The 19,849-nt window shown below is 35.7% G+C and overlaps 1 long non-coding RNA gene across 1 annotated transcript in view; it reads right to left on the bottom strand.

The window, feature by feature from the left end:
* Nucleotides 1–4,664: 4,664 nt before the first annotated feature.
* The window catches only part of LOC116072848, a 34,667-nt gene continuing 19,482 nt past the window's right edge, over nucleotides 4,665–19,849 (bottom strand). Inside the window, exons 5-6 of the long non-coding RNA XR_004111568.1 lie at nucleotides 17,668–17,858; nucleotides 4,665–4,887 (exon numbers count right to left, since the gene is read on the bottom strand). This is a non-coding gene — a long non-coding RNA (uncharacterized LOC116072848). The remainder of the gene's footprint in view (nucleotides 4,888–17,667; nucleotides 17,859–19,849) is intronic.

Here is a 19,849-nt window from a genome sequence, read left to right as displayed (position 1 = left end):
CTATCCACCCACCTGAAAAATATTAACCCAGAATTCCTCCTGTCTAAAAGAACTGCAGGGACAAAGAATGGAACAGACATTAAAGGAAAGGCCATCCAGAGACTACCCTACATAGAGATACATCCCATCTACAGGCAGCAAACCCAGACATATTGCTGCTGCCTAGATGTTCTTACTGACAGGAGTCTGGTAAAGCTGTCTTCTGAGAGGCTGGGCCAGAGCCTGATCAATACAGATGTGGATGCATGCAGTCAAACATCAGACTGAGTACAGGACCCCAATAGAGAAGTTAGGGCAAGGACTGAAGGAGCTGAAGGGCTTTGCAATCCCATAGGAAGAACAATATCACTCAACCAGAACCCCCACCCCAAAGCTCCCAGAGATTAAACCACCAACCAAAGAGGAGGACCCAAGGCACTAGCTGTATATGTAGCAAAGGATTATTGTGGGACAAAAATGGGATCCTGTGTCCACTTGGGTTTAGGGCCACTGGGCGAGTCATATGCAGGGGAGTTTTCACAGACCCCAGGCTGCTGATGGATGTGCGTTGAACTGTGAGAAGCCGTGGGATCCCTCTCTGGGGGTGAGGAAGGCACAGGCTGGGGTCCCCACAGAACTACCAAAGTAGAGGTCCCATTCTCAGGCACCACTGACGCCGCTGGGGGCCTCGGAAGAGCTACATGAAGGCCAGGGACGTCAGGTTCTCACTCTCAGGCATTGCACTGCTGGTTGTTGCAGAAGAGCTGAGAACAGAGTGGGGACCCCCTCGGGCCGACTCTGCCTGGGAGGCCGAAGGGAAAAGGGCAGGGAGGAGAACTCTGGCAGGTTACCCCAGGGAGGAGAGAGTCTGACTAGCTCAGGAGACTTGCTTGGCTAGAGCTCAGGGAGGCTTCCCAGTGGGAGGTTAGACACACAGCTCTTTAGCAGAAGACCTGCTCCATTGCTCCAGCACAGCAGATCTTGATAAGAAGAGGCAGTCGATGGTTTTAAGGAGTTTATTGTAGAAAGACAGAGAGGGAGAGAGGTGTAGGGAAGTAGAGGCCGGCCATGGCCAAGTGGAGAGAGGGGGTGAAGGGGATGGGGAGAGAGGGAGAGCCGGGGAGCAAAAGAATAAGAGATTTAGAAAGTAAGAGAGCAAGGAGGGGAAAGCAGCTCCTTTTATAGTGGGCTGGGTCATCTTGGCTCTTGCCAAGTGGAGGTGTGTGGAGGACTCCAGGTGTGGAGTCCAAACAGAATACCAGGAACCTGGAACATTGCCTATGTGACTGATGGCTGTGGGAGGCTGTAACCAGAGGCCCAGGAGGCATGGTTGAACTCCTTCTATCCCTTAGGGTTACCAGGATTCCAGGCCTCTGCTCGAATAGGGACCAGGCTCTCTGTGCACAGCTCACTGCCCCACAGGTTACCTTATCTACCATCAAGTGTAGGGGAGCCCATTGGTCCTGTGGAGGTTCAATGACCCAGGGTAAGGGAATGCTAGGGCACTGAAGGAGGAGTGGGTGGACGAGTGAGGGAGCACCCTCATAGAAGGAAGGAGGAAGAGGACGGGATAGGGGTTTGTGGAGTGGAAACTGGGAAGTGGGATGACATTTGGAATGTAGATAAATGAAATAATCAATAAAAAAAGGAAAATTTAAAAATTAAAATAATAAAGATTCTTTATATTTTGTTTTTTATATTCTTTGAGGTTTTTTTTTCTTTTACCATGTACCTTGATAATGTTGACTACCAACTCCTTTCTGTAACCTCTCTAAGACCTATTCCCATTCACTAAATTTGTGCCTTCTTTCATCTTTTTAATTAATAAAAGATTAACACCAGTCAGTGCTCTTTATGTTTTAGTGCAGGGGGGAAACACTCATTGAAGTAACCTCAACTAACCAGGAGTCACACTTGTAAAGAAAACTGATTCTCCTTACCCCCAATGCAATCAACCGTCCAGAACATTTCAATTGGGGGTAGGACTGATAAACCATTTCTTATTTGATACTAGAATGTTGCCTGGCTTGATCTTCATGTCTGGAAAACATTGTATTGCTCTGGTCCTCTCAGTAACTATGTCTTAATATCTTTCTGCCCCCTTTTCTGTGGTAATTCAGTTTCAAAAATAATTAATAACATGATTCTTAATAGCTTTTTTAGACATCCTTGTGGTTATTTTATCTCCTCTTCTGTATTTATCCCCTTATTTCTCCTTATTGAGAATTCCCAACTTTTTCCCTCATTTCTGTTTAGTTCTGCTACAATACTGTTTTGATAACTGTAGCTTTGTAGCATATTATAATGTGAAAAAGTAGGATGTACTCCAATTTATTTATTGCTCAAAATTCTTTTGATTACTCAGAGTCTACTGTGGTACCAAATGAATGTTAGGTTTTCATTTCTATTTCTGGAAAAGATGCAATTTAGATTTTAATTATGATTGCATTTAATTTATAGATCACTTTGGGTTTAAGCTAATTTTTACTTATAGAATAAATTCCACTCCTTTGTGGAAGTTCAGTAAATGAATTTTCTCAACTGAATAATCACCACAAAAAATTAGACTAAACCAATTAAAAGTGTCTTAAGATCTTCTTATTATGAATTTTTTTGCTTTTCATTAAAGAATTAAGCAGTTTTTATTTTCATATGAATATAAAACCAAACAGTATTTATCTTTTTAATATACACATAGGTAGGTGCTAAGAATTATCTGTTTTAGATATAATTTTCCTGTATCTGACAGACTTCAAACAGAAGAATAAGATCATAAATACAGTTTTATGTCATGGTGGGAGCATCTGAGAGCATGCATATGCACTTAGATAGCATTATGTGCTAAATGAAGTACAGTGTAATGCTCCTAAGGCCATGATGAGCAAAAGATCAGGAGGAAAAATCAAATACAAGAGAAAATGATACAACCGAGAAAATCAACACTGCATTTGTACCTCTACATATATATTAATAAAAGTAAAAATAATAAATAAGGCATTTCCATCAATTTTTATTATGGACAAGCATGACATAGTGTTTATGATTGTGTCCTATACCTTCATAAGCCAGGTAGCCATAAGGTTTTACAATATCTCTTGAGTAGGTAGTGAATTTTCAGCTCCACTTCATTCTTCTGGACATATTATTTATACATGTGGTCTCTCCTGACTAACATCTCTTCATGAGAAGTAAATGTGTACTTGAAGGCTATGATAATAAAAAACTGTGTTTTATAAACCTAAGTCTCCTTACAGGAGAGAATTTGCACTACTTGTCTCTATAAAAGAGGTTCTGTCTTCCAACTAGTGAGAAGTTAACCAATGAAATTAAAGCAGAATAACTGAAAGCTTTCACTTTGGAGGCACGTGGAAGTCAAATGTGTAGAATATGTAAGATGGTTCCTGTGTGGTATTTTCTCCAAATTGGATATCTTGTAATATGATATGGATTTCCACTCTTATGACAGAAGGCAGCCATGCAAGATGTCTTCTCCACTTTTACCCCATGCTAATTGACTTTTAATTACCAGTTCCTAATCAAAATGGGAAGGAAACATGCAATGGGAGAATTTTCCATTGCTTATGACCACCTAGTGCCTATATTTTTATTCCTGGAGTTCTATATACTGTATAGAAACATGGAGAATGTGATGTAGTGTGGATAGTCATACAGATAAAGAAGGATGTAAAATATGAGTACTTGGGTGTTTTTATAAGGCAATTTGGTCAATATGTTAACAAATTTGGTCACTGTATACTTCAAATTTATAATGGGAAAGATATCTCTTACTGAACAATCAGTGTTGGAAAATCTGTCCGAGGGTAAAGGATCCCTATCTTTCTTTTTTCTTTGTTTCCTTTTTTTTTTTTTTTTTTGACATGTCTCTAACCACATTCATTTCAACCATTAATTCAAGAACAACAAAAGCTGAAAATGTTGAAAAGTGAAAACAAGCAAAAACCTAACCAATTGGGAGAGAATGTAAATATAAAGCAAATGAATTATTCACAAACTCTGCAGGTTGCCTTTTTTTTTTTTGATTCTGAAAAAAAAAACAGAAAAATAAAAGTCTAAGGAATGAAAGTTGTTAAACATTAGAGCAGCTCACAGAGGTACCTGCAGCATCTCTTTAGGAAGCCATTATGTGTGAACAAATTCTCATTGCCCTTACTAAAGTGTATCATCATGCAAAGGATAAAATGGCGGCCAATACTCTGGTGAAATTTTATGGCATGTTGGCTATTTCACAAAAATTGCATTAATTGTGAATATTTGTAACACATAGGGGCATACAGGAATACAGAGTGCTAGTAAAGTTCATTGTCAGGACTTAAATCTGGAGTTACAACAGAGTTGTGTGTGAAATCTGATCAAGAGTCAGAAATGGGACTATAAGAGCACATAGCAATGCAGTGCAAATTAAGAGATCTCTCCAAGCTGGACAGTGGTGGCTCACACCTTTAATCCTAGCACTTGGGAGACAGAACAGGTAGATTTCTGAGTTGGAGACCAACCTGGTCTACAGAATGAGTTCCAGGACAGCCAGGGCTACACAGAGAAACTCTGTCTTGAAAACAAAAAACAAAGAGAGACAGACAGACAGACAGACAGACAGACAGACAGACAGAGAGAGAGAGAGAGAGAGAGAGAGAGAGAGAGAGAGAGAGATCTCAGTCAGTGGGGTAGTGAGAACCTGGAAACCAGGCAGGGCAGAGAAGAAGGAGCACAATCTACCATAATGGCAACTTCCAAAAATGAACCTTTAGCTGATGGCACATAAATGGAGAGCCTTAGAAATTTCAAAGACTCCTGGAAACCTGTAGAACTCTTTTTGATTGCAGTACTGCAAGGCTTGGAAACTATTCCTTTAGGAACTATGTTTTCAAAGCACTTGTATTGTTGAGGAATCTGGAAGGGAGAGAGGAAAAAAATGTCAAAGATCTGGCTGGAGTGGTAAGGAGTTGTAGAAGTGAATGGGAAACAAGAAAAAGCTGAAAATAAGTGCATCAGAGAAAGAAAACTATATAACTTTAGAAAATATGTGAAAAGACAAATGGGAAATAGAAAACATCATTGGGAATCCCATGGCTGGAGCTACCTTGACACAACCTCAAACAGTAATGAGTCCAGGGGGACAGTGCTGAGGCATACAGATTCTTCCAGTGAAGAAGGGAAGAAAAAGTAAAGTAGGAAATGAACCATGTATCCAGGAAGCACTGGCAAAATTCTTTCATTAGAAATTGCTAATTCTTATGCCACATAGATAAACTAATCATTTTTCTTTTTAATTTATCTTATTAGGATATATCTCATCTTGAATTTTTTTGTCCAAGGTCATACAGTTGCTAAATGACAGAACCAAGATTCAAGCCCAAATCTTCAGATAATACTTTACACACTTTCCTAGCATAAGAATGTAAACAAATGTAGTAGAAATGCATTTTAAATGAAATCCAGAAAGGGGAGGATTTGGCTAGAGTCCCTGCAACAGTGCCAACAGATGCTGCTAAACTCAAAGTGTGGTTCATTAAGATTTTTTAATTTGTCCAATTATAAAATGAATAAATATAATTATAGCATAAATGAAGAAAATTCATGCCCGAGTAATAACAGCTTTGGATGAGGTTTTAAGCCTGAAAACACATTGAATTGCAAGCCTCCAATAAGAGACATTGTCTATCAGAACAGAATACAAATTTCTTCTTTTTGAAGTTCATGATTATTATTATTAGTGGTGGTGGTGGTGGTAGTAATATTAGTACTTGCAGTGTGTGTTTATGTATGCATGTGTACAGGCACACAGCACACATGTCTGGAGGACAGCTTTTGAGAGTTGGTTCTTCTCTTGCACTTTTGCACTAGTTTTGGGGTACCAAGCAATGATCATATGCAGTGCTTCTACATAACTAGTCATTTTGCCAGGGGAGAACAGGAGCTTGATACAAGGTATCATGGCATAGAATAGAGGGCAGACTCCAGCCCCTGGCAGGCACTGACCTCCCTTGTCCTGGCATGCAGGTCCATGAAGAGAAAACATTTTAAAAAATCACCCCACATTTGTGAGTGCATAGATGCTGATGTGTGAGCTATCTATGAATTTTCAACAAAATGAAACCAATCCATACCTTGCCCCCAAAGGGCTGCAATAATAACAAGCACAAAGGATCCTCTTCAAGTTTGTCAGAAGCCCAGGGTAGGGACAATGTTACATTGAAAAGCTTGTAAAAAATGATCATTGGACTTTTAAATAAAATACCTAAGAATATATTTTAACATTTGCATTTTTCTGGACAAATTGGCTATTAGTTTAAATTCCAGAGATCAGATTCAACATAACATGTACAAAGGTATTATGTACATAAATACATTGTAACTACAAATGTGTGTAATACATTTCATTTTCAAAGGTCTTAATCATGCTCATAGACTACTATCACATTTTATTTATTAAGTCATATATTTTATTGTAGAGATTATTAAGAATTCTTTTTCTTCTTTGATACACTACTTAATTAGTCCAATTATCTAATTCTTGGGAGTAAAAACAGTTTCAATGATTAAATACATGTTTCATATAAATAAGGGGATTTTATCAAAAGTTTGTTGCTATCAGGCATAGAAATGCTTTTAATCATGATAAACAGTTTCATACACAGTATTATGCTTAAGAAAAGGATTAATATTCCTTTGTAAAAGTTCTCAGATTAAGCTTCTAAAAGATTAGGTAAATGAATGTTCAGTAAACAAAGGATAATACCATTAATGGAATAGCAAGTGCATCTTCTTATATTCCAGCAGGGAAGAATGCTAGCTAACTAGCTAAAGAGGCCATGCACCCATTTGCACCTGAACCTTAGGGAACATTCTGGACTGCTGTACAGAAAGGTTCTACAATCCTGCCTTCTTAGTAGCTGATATTTCATGGCATATTTGTAGTGTGATGCAAAAGTTTATGACAGGTAAACATGTAATATGTATATATAATTTAAATAATTTATATTTAATATATAACTATTGTTTTAATTTTCTATCATTACCTTTATAATACTTTTATATTTTTGAAAATTTCATATATGTATTTTAATCATATCCCACTATTACTTCTAACTCTCCCTTATGTCCCCTAACATATTCTCACTCCAAACTTCATGTCTTTTCTTCTTCCTCCTTCTTCTTTAAATTTTTTTAAATAATTCATTGATTTAAATTAGAAATTCTTGCATATACATGCCTATGTAGCCATCCAGTAGAGTAGGAGGAACCTATCTGTGGTTGCAACCCCAAATAAAAATTAATTTCTCTTCCTCAACATCCATCAGATTCCAATATCTTCTAATTTAGGGATGAGGCCATATAAACCCTTCTACATTCATGCTGAAATTAGATTATCTAGCTCTTATGCTTAAGCAGAGCTGCTGTGAGTTTGTGAATTCAGTGACCATTTCATGTCCTGAAGACCCAGTTTCACTCTATTGTCCAAACTCTAGCTATAACTATTTGTTATACCCCCTCTTCCATGCTGCCTCTTGAATCTCTGAGTGGGGATGGATTGACATAGATGTCCAGTTTATGGCTGAGTACTATGAGTCAATTATTCTTAGTTATAAGTTTCTACAATGTCTCCTTCTACTTGCAAAACAAGCTTCTCTGATAAATGTTGAGAGTACCAAAGATCTATGGATATAAGAATAAATGTTTTGAAAATACGTTGACAACAAGACTATTTTGAAGGAAAACAACAATCTCTTCTTGGGTCTATGATTTTACTACACATGTTTTGTTTTGGTTTGGTTTGGTTTGGTTTTTTTGTTGGTTTTTTTTTGTTTTGTTTTGTTTGTTTTTTTATTTTTGGTTTTTTTTTACCATGTTTACAGTACCAGGAATTCTCTCCTGTGGAGTAAAGGTCAAACCAATCAGAAACTGCTTGGTTATACCATAACCACCATATAATTGCACCAAAGGCACATCTTATCTGTCTGCTTAGTATTATAGCATGCAGGGTTTGTGGATGGATAAGGCCATTGATGTAATCTTCCCTAATGTTCTAAGTAGTGTAAGTTAGCTAGCAGGGAGAAAGTTTTCCCAGTCAGTTCCCGATCGACTTAAGTATGTGCTATGTTGTTTTGAAGGTCTCTGCACTGAGATATTCATTTGATAACCATTCCTTCTGAAAATAGTATTGTCTACCCATGCAAAGTTCCTTCATTCCAAATCCTTTTGTTATTATAATTTTATTAGATTATAACTACGTTGGTTTCTATAGGCTCCCCCCCCCCCCGATACATTCTTAGTTTTGGCTAATCTTTCTTTTCCCTTTCTCCCCTCTCTCTTCCTTGTCCCCAGTATCTCTGCATCCCTCTCATGTAACAAATCTTTTACTATACTGTCTGATTATATTTTTAGTTGGGTTGCATAATAGTAGATTTCTATGTATTCTTTTTTTAAAGAGAGTCATACTCTGTAGGTCTGGCTCCCCTAGAATTTGCTCTGTAGATCAGGCTAGCCTTGAAATTGCCAAGATATTCCTGAATGTGTCTCCCAAATACTAGATCATGCACATTGTTAGATCCTTTATCTTTATTAGCCTCCTCTGCTTTCTCATTTCTAATATCTCCTATCCCACCACCTGGTTAAACCTTTCACACCCAGAATTCTCCATTTCTACTTATGTTCTATTTGCATTCTGTTATCTTTCCTCCCTTACTGAACCCCACACAACCCATTTCTAGTTCCTTGGTTTCTACATGAATGCCAAGTTAAACACAAAACAACAGATTCAAAGTTAGAATAAACAGGAAGAAAGCTATTTGCTTTTCTGTGCCTGGACTGCTTCACTTAATTTTTTCCTCCACTTGCCTGAAATTTCATGCTTTCATTTTTCTTTCCAACTAAATAAAATTCATGATGAGAGAGCTTGTGATGCTCAGTTTAATTGCTAACTTGATAGAATCACCAGGGAAGAGAGTTTCAGTGAGAAATTGTCTAGATCTGGTTATCCTGTGAAGCATTATCTTGATTCCATGTTAACTGATGTGAAAAAATATAGCTCACTCTGGGTACCACCATGCCTTAGCAAAGGATCTTGTGATGCATGCATGTTAGAAAAGGCTGAGCACAAGTAAGTAAGCATACATGCATTTCTCTCTGTTGTGTGATTAGCTGTTCTAAGGTCTTGACGTTTTGACTACCTTGATATGATGGTCTGTAACACACAATTCTGAGCTAATATAAATCATTTCTCCTCTAAGTGGCTTTTCTGTCAGGATATTTTATTATAGTAGCAGGAACAAAACTAAAAGAGATACGTGGATTGATTCCATTGCCTTATTATTGTGAATGGGGCAACAAGAAAAATAGATGTGCACATATCAATAGTGGAATAGCTGGGCCATCAAGTAGTTCTAAGTCTAATATGTGAAGAAGCCGTAAGGCTAATATTCAAACTGGATGAAGGAATTTGCACTCCCAACAATCTATAAGAGTCAACATTTTCCTACATTCACACCAGCACTTGTCTCATATTTATTTGTGTTCCTGAGGATGGTCATTCTTACTATGGAATCATAGAATATTGTTAACCCTCATTTTTATGATGGCTAAGGATGCTGAACAACTTTTTAAATTTTTAATTTATATTTCTTAGTTTCATTTTATTGGTTTGTTGTTTTTGTCTTTTTTTCTGTGCTATCAGAATCCTGTTGGGAAAGTCTTTACCTTTGCATGTAAATTAAAGATACCCTCAAAATTTCCACTTGCAATTTCTGGTAATCACATATTATTTTAAATGTCATTGGTATGTTTAGGATTACATTTTGTGTACAATGAGAGGTATTGCTACATACTGAAATCCAGGTTTCACAATACATTTAATTGAAAATGACATATTGTGTATGTTGGAAATCTATCAAAACTTGTGTACCCAAAGATGTGTGGACTCTCTGGGGACTCTGTATGATCCCATTGACCTATATGTCTGTTTTGTATCAGGATCATGGCTTTTTTTATTACCATAACTCTTTAGTGTTAGAAATAAGTTTTGGTAACAACTCCTGCAATACCCATTGTGTTTGGGGTCCCTTTGTCTATGCTTGATCTTTTGTTCTTCCATATGAATTCAGAGTTTTTTTTCTCTATATTTGTGAGGAATGGTTCTAGAATTTTGAATACAATTGAATCTACAGATTGTTTTTTTTTTATTTATGATAGCCATTTTCAAATGTAAAATGTAAATGGTTAATTCTAACCCATGATCATGGGAGGTCTTTCTACTTTCTAATGTCTTTTTAAATTTTTTTCTCCATGACTTCAAAGCTTCATTGTAGAGATCATTTGTTTCATTGGTTACAATTATTCTTAGGCATACTATCTAGGGTATTGTGAATGGGATGGTGCCTTGACTTCTTTTTCAGTGTATTTATCATTGGTATATAGGAAAGGTACTGACTTTTGTGTGTGTGTTGCCATTTATTAACCATATTCTTCAATGTGAAGAGTTTTTGTGTGTTGGAAGTTCAAGGACTCTTATGTATTCAGTCATCTCATCTGCAAGTAGGGATACTTTGATGTTTCTTTCTACATATATTTTTTCTTTTGTCTAATTATTCTAGCTAAGATATCAAACACAATATTTCAAAAAAGTGGTTACCTTTACTTTATTCTTAATTTTAGTGGAAATAATTTTATGCACTTAGCATAATACTGACTGTAGGTTTATTTATTGCATGTATGCTTTAGTATGATAAGGTATAATCCTTGCACCTGTAGTTTCTTCATGACTTTTATGGTGAAGTAATGCTGGATTTTGACAAATGTCCTTGCTGTAGCTATTAAGATCATGAAAATATTGCATTTTAGTCTATCAATGTGATAAATTATCCTTTTCGATTTAAATATGTGGGCCCATACTTATATCTCTAGAAGAGTCAAGGTGGTAATAATGATTTTAAAAATTTTTCTTTAACAGTATTTATTAAAAAAAAATAGATGTTCATTGTAGAGATTATTCTGTAGTTTTCATTTACATGTTGCATCTTTTTGTTGTTGTAATTTAGTTTGCTTGGGTATCCTGGCAATACTTGCCTACAGAACCAATACAGAAACTTTCCTCCATTTTGTACATATATAATAATTAAAGTAGTATTGCTTATATATAGATAGATAGATACATATATATATATATATATATATATAAATTTTTATATAATACATCAGTAAATCTATTTGGCCCAGGGCTTTCTTTTAGTTAGAAGAATTTTATTGATGACTTAATCTTATTGATGGCTATAAATGTGATTAAGTAATTTATTTCATCTTGGCTTAATTTTGTTCGATTGCATCCATCTAACTTAAAAGATCCTAACCATTCCTTTTGCATTTTCCAACTTAGTAGAATATCAGTTTTTAAGACATGTTATCATAATCTTATGGATTAAATTGTGTAGATGTCTCCTGTGATATCTTCATTTTTATCTTTAACTTTATTTATTTATGTCTTTTCTCTCTTTATTTATTTAACTAAGTGTTTTGTCAATATTCTTTTTATTTTAAAATAACCAACTTTCTATTTTCATATATTTTGTGTTATTTTTCTTAATGTTTCTATTTTGCTAATTTGTGCCCTGATTTTGATTTTTTTTCCCATTTACTGCTTTTGGGTTCCATTTGATTTAGTTTCTTCAAGGCTTTCAAGTGTGTATTTAAGTTGATTTGAGTTCTCTCAAGTTTTTTGTTTGTTTTTGTTTTTGTTTTGTTTTGTTTTAATGCTGGCACACAGACTTGCAAATGTTCCTCGGGACCACCTTCATTGTGCCCAACAGAATTTGGTGTGTTGTGTTTGCATTTTCATTTAATTCTAGGAACTTATTTTATTTTGTTCTTGACTCTTTCATTTTTTATAGTGTGCTGTTTGAGCTCCATGAGTTTGAATGCCTTCGGTCGTTTTTATTCCTGTGGATATCTAGCTTTAATCTGTTGTGCCCATGTAAAATACATAATATTATTTCAATTTTTCTTAGTTTGTTGAGACTGTCTTTGCATTCTAATATGTGACCAATTAAAGGTCCATAGGCTGCTAAGAATAAAGCTACAATTTTTCATAGATGTCTATTAGGTTATGTTCATTTATAATACAATTTAAATTCAGTATTTTATTTTTCTTCTATTCTGTTTTGTTTTGTTTTGTTTTGGATGATCCCTGGTAAAGATGGTTATTTTGTTCTGATTAGATTTTGTCAATTTAACAGGAGCTAGAATCTCTTTCAGGAGAAGGAACCATAATTAAGAAAATATCTCTATCAGATTGCCCCATGAACAAATCGATGTGGACATTTCTTGATTAACAATTGATGTGGGAGGTCCCAATCCATTTTACATGATGCTATTTTGGGCAGCTGGTCTTGGGTTGTATTAAAAAATAATCTGACTGAAAAATGAAGATCAAGCCAATAAGTAGCTTGCCTGTGTGGCCTCTGCCTCAGTTCCTATTTCCTGAGTTTCTGCCCTGGCTTCTTTCTATAACAGATCACAAAGTATAAACTGAGCTACATTCTTCTTCAGGCCGCTTTTTGTCATGGTGTTTATCACAGCAACAGAGACTGAACTAGGACAGTATTCAAGTCACCTATTATCACTACTTTGTAATTAGTATACCATGGCTTTCCATCTTGGAGTGTTTTAAATGAAATAGGGTTCACCTTAGATTGGTGTATTTGAATTTAGATTTACAATATTCTCTTGATTAATTGACCTCTTAATGTCTATGAAGTAAGCTCTAAAGAGTTTTAGTTTAAAGACAATTTTGTCATATGTTATAGTAGATATTCCTATGTCTTTCTTGATGCAATTTTCTTGGAATATCTTTTTCTATTATTTTCCCCTAAGTTGATGTTTATCTTTGATGTTGAGGTGTGCTTCTTAGAGAGAGACAAAAATATGGATCCTGTTTTCTAATCCAATCTGCTCATCTGGGCCATTTTATTGGACAATTGAAACTATTAGTATTCAGAGTTATGACTAAAACATATATATTAATTTCTGTCCTTTTGTTGATTTGGGGATGCTCATTTAGATGCATTTGTACTGACTTTTCTGATGCCTTTTAATTGTCCTCTGTGGAATCTTGGATATGTTTTCCTTCAATTCAGACTTAATTGTTTATTTGTCTACTATAGAGCTGGATTACTGTTGATGAAAATTTATTGTCAGTTTTTATAGAGATATTATGTTTGTCCTTTAATTATAACACAAAGTTTATTGATTATATTACTATGGGTTGTCAGGTTTGGTATTTAATAACTTAGAGTATGTCATTCTAGGCCATTTTGGCTTTAAAATTTCTATCAGATGATCTATTGTTATTCTGATTGGCCTTACATTAAAGAGATTTGACTGTTGTCTCTTATAACTTTCAATAACTTTTGTTCATTTTGGTTATTATTTTATCACTTTAACTATAACTTATCATGGAGAGGATTTCCCCTTCTGATTTTTTTTCATGTTCTCTGATTCATTGAATGAACATCAATTAAGGTTTGGGAAAAATTTCTCTACGATTTCATTAAAAGGCTATTACCTCCTCTTCCTCCTCTTTTTTCTCCTCTTTTTCCTCCTCTTTTTTGCTCCTCTTCCTCCAACTCTTTCCTATTTTTTTGCCCACAACTCAGTGATGTGTTCTTTTCATAGTATACCAAAGCTCTCCCACCTTCAATTCATTTAAAAATTATTATTCACTCCGGGCAGTGGTGGTGCATGCCTTTAATCCCAGCACTTGGGAGGCAGGCAGATTTCTGAGTTCGAGGTTAGCCTGGTCTACAGAGTAAGTACCAGGACAGCCAGGGCTACACAGAGAAACCCTGTCTTGAAAAACAAACAAACAAACAAAAATTATTATTCACTTATACTGAATAATGCAGTTTTTCCACTTTGCCTTTAAGCCTTGACAATATTTCTTGCATGCTCTATTCTATCACTAAAACTTTCCAATGATCTCTTTATTTAGCCCATTGAGGCTTTTTTTCTAATATCATTTCAGTTTTTCCATTCTTCAGCAATTCTACCTGTTTACTAAATTACATTTGTGTATCTTTCAGTGAAAGCACTTTCAATGCTAAGAAGAGGATGAAGTCAGAGTAGGGTTGCGGTTTCCTCTTCCTCTGAGGACCAGAAGCTCTGTTCCTAGTTTTTTTCCAAGAACATTCAATTAATTATCTGCAGAAACGTTCACCATCCAAGGATGAGTACACTGCTTTGGCTGGTCTCTGATTCAGTCTAATGTGATTCTTCAAACCTAGATGTCAGCTCAGGCACTTGGTCAGCTCTAGCCCCATCTCTCATTCCAAATCTTCTACTGCATATTTTAGTTAATTGCACACCTGGATATCTTAACCTAGGTCAGCTCTATCGTTAATTTCACAACTTCTGCCTTTCAGCTGTAGTGTATCCCATTCTGGGATATGTTATACTGTGTCTATCTCTCTGTGACCCTAGCAGCTTCTAAGTATTGTTGGTTCTACAAACCTGGGTATCTTACCTTTGGTTCTAATTTACTATTAATGTCGATAATTTTGTATTTAAGTAAAATTGTTTATATAAAATAGTTATATTTCTAAGACCTAATGATGTTCTGTCCTATTTATTATCTGTCATTCATTCCTCATGTACATATGAAACTGATTTTTTAACTCTTTAGGGTGCTTTTCAAAAATACATGTGATACTTGTCATTGTTATACCATAATATCTTTATTCATTAGACATTTTGTATCATAATAGAATAACATTTCTTGTTGATAATTGCTTATTCTTTATATGGACCATTATGCCCATCTTAAGCAGTGTTTGATTACATTGAAGAGACAATATGACCATAGAAACTCTTATAAAAGAAAACATTTAATTGGGGATGACTTATATTTTTAGAGGTTTAGTCCATTACTGTCATCATATGAAGTATAGTGACATGTAAGCAGACATGATATTAGAGAGTTTTGGATCTGCAGGCAGTAGGAAGGGGGAGAGAGAGAGAGAGAGAGAGAGAGAGAGAGAGAGAGAGACAGACAGACAGACAGACAGACAGACAGACAGACAGACACTGGGTATGGATTGAGCATTTGAAATCCCAACTCTACCAGTGACATTTCTCTAACAATGCCATACCTCCTAATCCATGTCAAGTAGCTCCACTTCCTAATGACCACACATTCAAATCTGTGAGCCTATGGGACCATTCTTATTCAAACAGCCACAGTGTCCATGCAAAGATTTTTGCCATGGAGTCTAGTCAAACACACAGTTACACCATCTCTTTTATCATCAGCCCTTAAAAATGAACACTTAGAAAATTATACTTTCTGGTATGTTTTCTACAGTTCACTAACAGTTAATTTTGTCTTTTTTTCTTCTTATAATTATTGCATAAGCCTTTCCATTACTTCTGACAGATTATATAATGTCAAGTAATGTATATTTGTAAGGTATACAACTTAGTCTGTTGATCTCCCACTTCTATATCTTCCATGGAATAGGGCAACTTCCAATTCTGTGTCTCTTCCCTGGTTGCTCTAAAGGACTGTAGATTGGTTTCTAGTCCAAGGACTTCTCTTTAATGATCCTGTGAACATCTTACTTCCTGCCCTAAGCTGATGCTGTGAGTCCCCATATGCTATGGTTGGGACATTGCTGGGTCTAGCATGGCCACAGAAGGGATATTGTGACACAGTTCCTGCCCCTGTGCAGAGAGCATCAGGACCTGGTACTCCTGAAGTGCTGATGGTGGCTGTAGACATAAAGCTTTTTTGCATAATAATTTATATATTTTGTCTCATGTTCCTCTTTCAGAGAGTGTTCTCCCTCCCAAGGATAATGACTCCACGATTCCAGGAAGAAAGAATATGTCTGGTAATCCTCTGCAAATGGTGATGCTGTCACCTTCAGGACAGCCCTTTAGGCTGTGGGAAAGACCTCTGAAAACATGAGTTCAAGAATATATGAATCAGTGTAATAACTGTTCTTTACAGGATTTCTCAACTATGCAACGTCTATGGATGCAAAATAAATTATGTGAGAGGTTTCATGGACCTGAAAGAACAGAGGCAGCTACACTAATGAGTCAGTTTATTTGGAAAGATATTAAAGGAGACCTGATTTAGTCAATAGAAGAAAAAACCTGGATCATGAAAGAGAAAGAAATAGTTAAAAAAAAAAAAGAATTCAAGTAGATTGTTATAGAATATTAGTGGTGAAATAGTATACTCCATGGAAGCAATGAAAAATTATATTTGATCCTGATATTCTACTCCCTAAAAGAGGTAGTTATATGTGCCATGCAAATAGAGGTTGAGAATAAGCAAAAAGTCTGGTATCTAGAAAAAATGATAATGGCTTAGTGATATTCCTACTTTCTGGGATTAATTAATCCTTTCTAATAATAAGCCTCAGAGTTCCTGAAATATAAAAAATCCAAAGATTATAAGAATATATTGAAGTAGCTAAGAATTATTAAAATGAGCTTCAATGCTGCTTGCATCAGCATAAATAAAAGCTCACTAAATTGCAAAACAAATATAAACAGTATTATACTTAAAGCTAACTTTATCACATAAAAATAACCTCTATGTCTAGACTTGCCAACCATAAGCACTGTGCCCAACAAAACTTATATGACTTGTATGTTAAAAATAAACATATACTTATTGTCTGGTTCATTTTCCTCAGATGTATTCTGAATTTCATTTTCTACTTCTAACAGTCAAAGGGCTAAGGTTATTAAGTGCTGATTCATGGAATAGTCATAAATGCACCTGGGATAAGTGATTAAACTGATATGCAATTTCTAAGGAAGTAGGTTATGCAAAACCAAAACAAAACAAAAGACTGGACTTTGGTCTGTAAGAGAGAGCTATCTCACTCCAATCACAGAACTGTCAGGTTGCATTCATCACTGACTCCGAGTCATTTTTCATTGCTCCCATTTACCCTGTCCTCAGGTCCCTCTCTTAAGCTGAGGCTGTACCATGGCAGGACATGACTTGAGTGTGTTGTTCAAAGGTTTTACTTTTTGTCCCAGTTGTGAGGGTGAGAGACCAGAAACTTAATCCAGCTAATGACTATAGAATGGAACTTTGAGGGAAAACAAATACTATTTATTTGTAAAGCAATGTTCTTAGATTTTTCATTACAGTGATCTGAAAGAGACTAACACCTTTCCTGTGGTTGGTCTCTTCATGCTGTAGCTTCTTGAGGCAGAAGTTTTGAGAGATTGACTTTTAAATCCTGGATATCAGAAAGTATTTTTACATTGATTTTAACCTATTCTTACTCTATGTATAGAATATAAGACAAGGTACATGTTTTCTTAAACTTTGAAAAATTTCTTCTATTACCATAAACCCACTGTTGGTAGTAGAGATAAAATAGTATATTATTTCCATTGTATTGTGCATTTCAAAGTTTTGAGGCATATTGTTTTCTCCCTTTTATTCTCCTTCCATTTGTGCCAGAAATAGTTATAATTAATGAATTATTTGGCAATTTCTATAGGCTTAGATTTTTTAAAACTTACTTTAATAAGGGTTCTTAATTTTTAACCTTTCTTTTAGCCTACCATCCACTAAAGATAGTGGAAAGGAAAGGTTAATAAGGCAAATGGGAGATGTGGACCCATTTAGAAATAATTCTTTGTGGTAATACCAACCTTTGTCATCAGGATATGAGCAGTTTAGTTCACACAAAACAGCAGCTGTACCTCAATCCACTTCCAAGCACCATTCATGAATCAGGAGTATCAGTTTGTTTAATCCAGAAGAAAACTCAAGGCTCTATTAATCGGTCCCAGTCCACAGAAGCAGCAAGAATATCACAAGGAGTTCTTCAGTACGTTTTTCTCTATGAAGTCACAATAAATGATAATCAGTGAAGAAGGCAAGGTGAACCAATGCCACAGTGTCTTCAAGGAAGACTAGTGTCAGCAGAGCCCAATGAAGACCAGCAAAGAGTTGCAAAGAGAACCAATGTCACAGAATTATACACTGTCTATTGAGATATACTTATACCCTTTCCAACTATCACCTGTCCTCTCAAACATCTGCTCTAGCAAAAGATTATATACCCTTTTCCCAGGCAGCCTTCTGAAAAACATTACATATCTGTTCTCAGCAAAACATCTTCTCATGTGTCTGCTTCAGCAAAACATCACCTCAGTCTCCAGAAAAATACCACATGACACAACTGACTCTCCAAAGAAACCAGAAATTTCCACTTCAAATTTCCTCCAATAATTTTCTTTATTCTGATTTTAGGTAATGGGAGAAGACCTCCATTAATTACACAGAGAATGGTTTGAATTTCCTAGATAGTTCTATTTGTAATTTTCATTGTATTTTTCTTTGTGTTTGTGATATATGTACATAAACATATATAATGTATGTCCAGATGTATAAATGTGTATGCATGTACATCTGTGGAAGCCAGAGGTCAACATGAAATATATTCCTGAACTAATTCCCCAATTATACTTTGAGATTGGGTCTTTTACTGAACCAGGGGTTCACAAATTCAGCTGGGCTAGTTGGCCAGTGGACTTTTTTTTTTTTTTTTTGATTTTTCGAGACAGGGTTTCTCTGTATAGCCCTGGCTGTCCTGGAACTCACTCTGTAGACCAGGCTGGCCTCGAACTCAGAAATCCACCTGCCTCTGCCTCCCAAGTGCTGGGATTAAAGGCGTGCGCCACCACCACCCGGCCTGGCCAGTGGACTTTAAATATCAACCTGTCTCTGTGCCTCACTAGCACTGTGGGAAGACATGCATGCTACTGCATATAACTTACATAGATGCCATGCTCATATGACCTCATGCTTGCATGATAGGTTCAGTACTTGCATTTTTAAGCAATTCTATTTATTTTAAGATCTTTCTACTATAAACCATCTTAATGGTTTTTTAAACTTTAATACACTTACTTTCAGAAGTTCATATAAGATAAAGATTGAGTCAAGTGTCTTCTACACAATATTGATATCTGTCATTTTTTAATATTTACTGGTAAAAACTGATTAAGAATTCTTAATTATATTTTGTCTCCATATTTTTAAAGTTTATTCCTTGTATCTTAGTATCACTGTTTGTTTGTTTGTTTTGTACTGGGCTTCCAGGATATGGTGCTGTAATAAACTAGGTTTCTTTAGATTCTTTTCTGGCAGTTTCTCTGATTCTTCTTGTTTTGGTAAACCTGTTAGTACTAGGGATAGCCTTGAGATATACCTTGCAAAAAGACTCAGTTTGGATTGTCTGGTGTTTATTTCATGAAAAGTCTGGAGTTGACAGTATTTGAAGAAAGTTTAAACAGATGAAGTTGTGGGGATTTTGTCTATTTCATATCAGGACTTATATGATCATTATGACATCACTGATGTGCTGAAAAGAGTCCCTGGGTCTCTCCAGTGAAATGGTACTTTTTCTCTTTCCATGCTGAACTCTTTGAAAGAAAATTTTTAAAAGAAATATATATTCAAATTGCTCCTCTCTTTGATAGAGGAGTATCTGCACATTGTTTGGAATTCTTCATAAAAACTTTTTTTAAAACATTTAGTTGAGTATTTAATTATTCCTTCATGTATGTAAGAGCTTGTGATTATTTACATTGTACTTGAGTTATAACCCAATAATATGCTAGCACTTATTTTTTATTTACATTGGCTAGCTCTAAGCATGGAGAAGGGGTGGCTTTCAAGGTTTCTACATCTTTTAAAAATATATACATATAGCTGGGCAGTGGTGGTGCATGCCTTTAATCCTAGCACTTGGTAGGCGGAAGCAGGCAGATTTCTGAGTTCGAGGCCAGCCTGGTCTACACAGTGAGTTCCAGGACAGCCAAGGCT

The sequence above is a fragment of the Mastomys coucha genome, unplaced genomic scaffold (genome assembly GCF_008632895.1).
Source record: "Mastomys coucha isolate ucsf_1 unplaced genomic scaffold, UCSF_Mcou_1 pScaffold23, whole genome shotgun sequence".
Taxonomy (NCBI): domain Eukaryota; kingdom Metazoa; phylum Chordata; class Mammalia; order Rodentia; family Muridae; genus Mastomys; species Mastomys coucha.
This window is presented reverse-complemented; position numbering and strand designations above follow the sequence as displayed.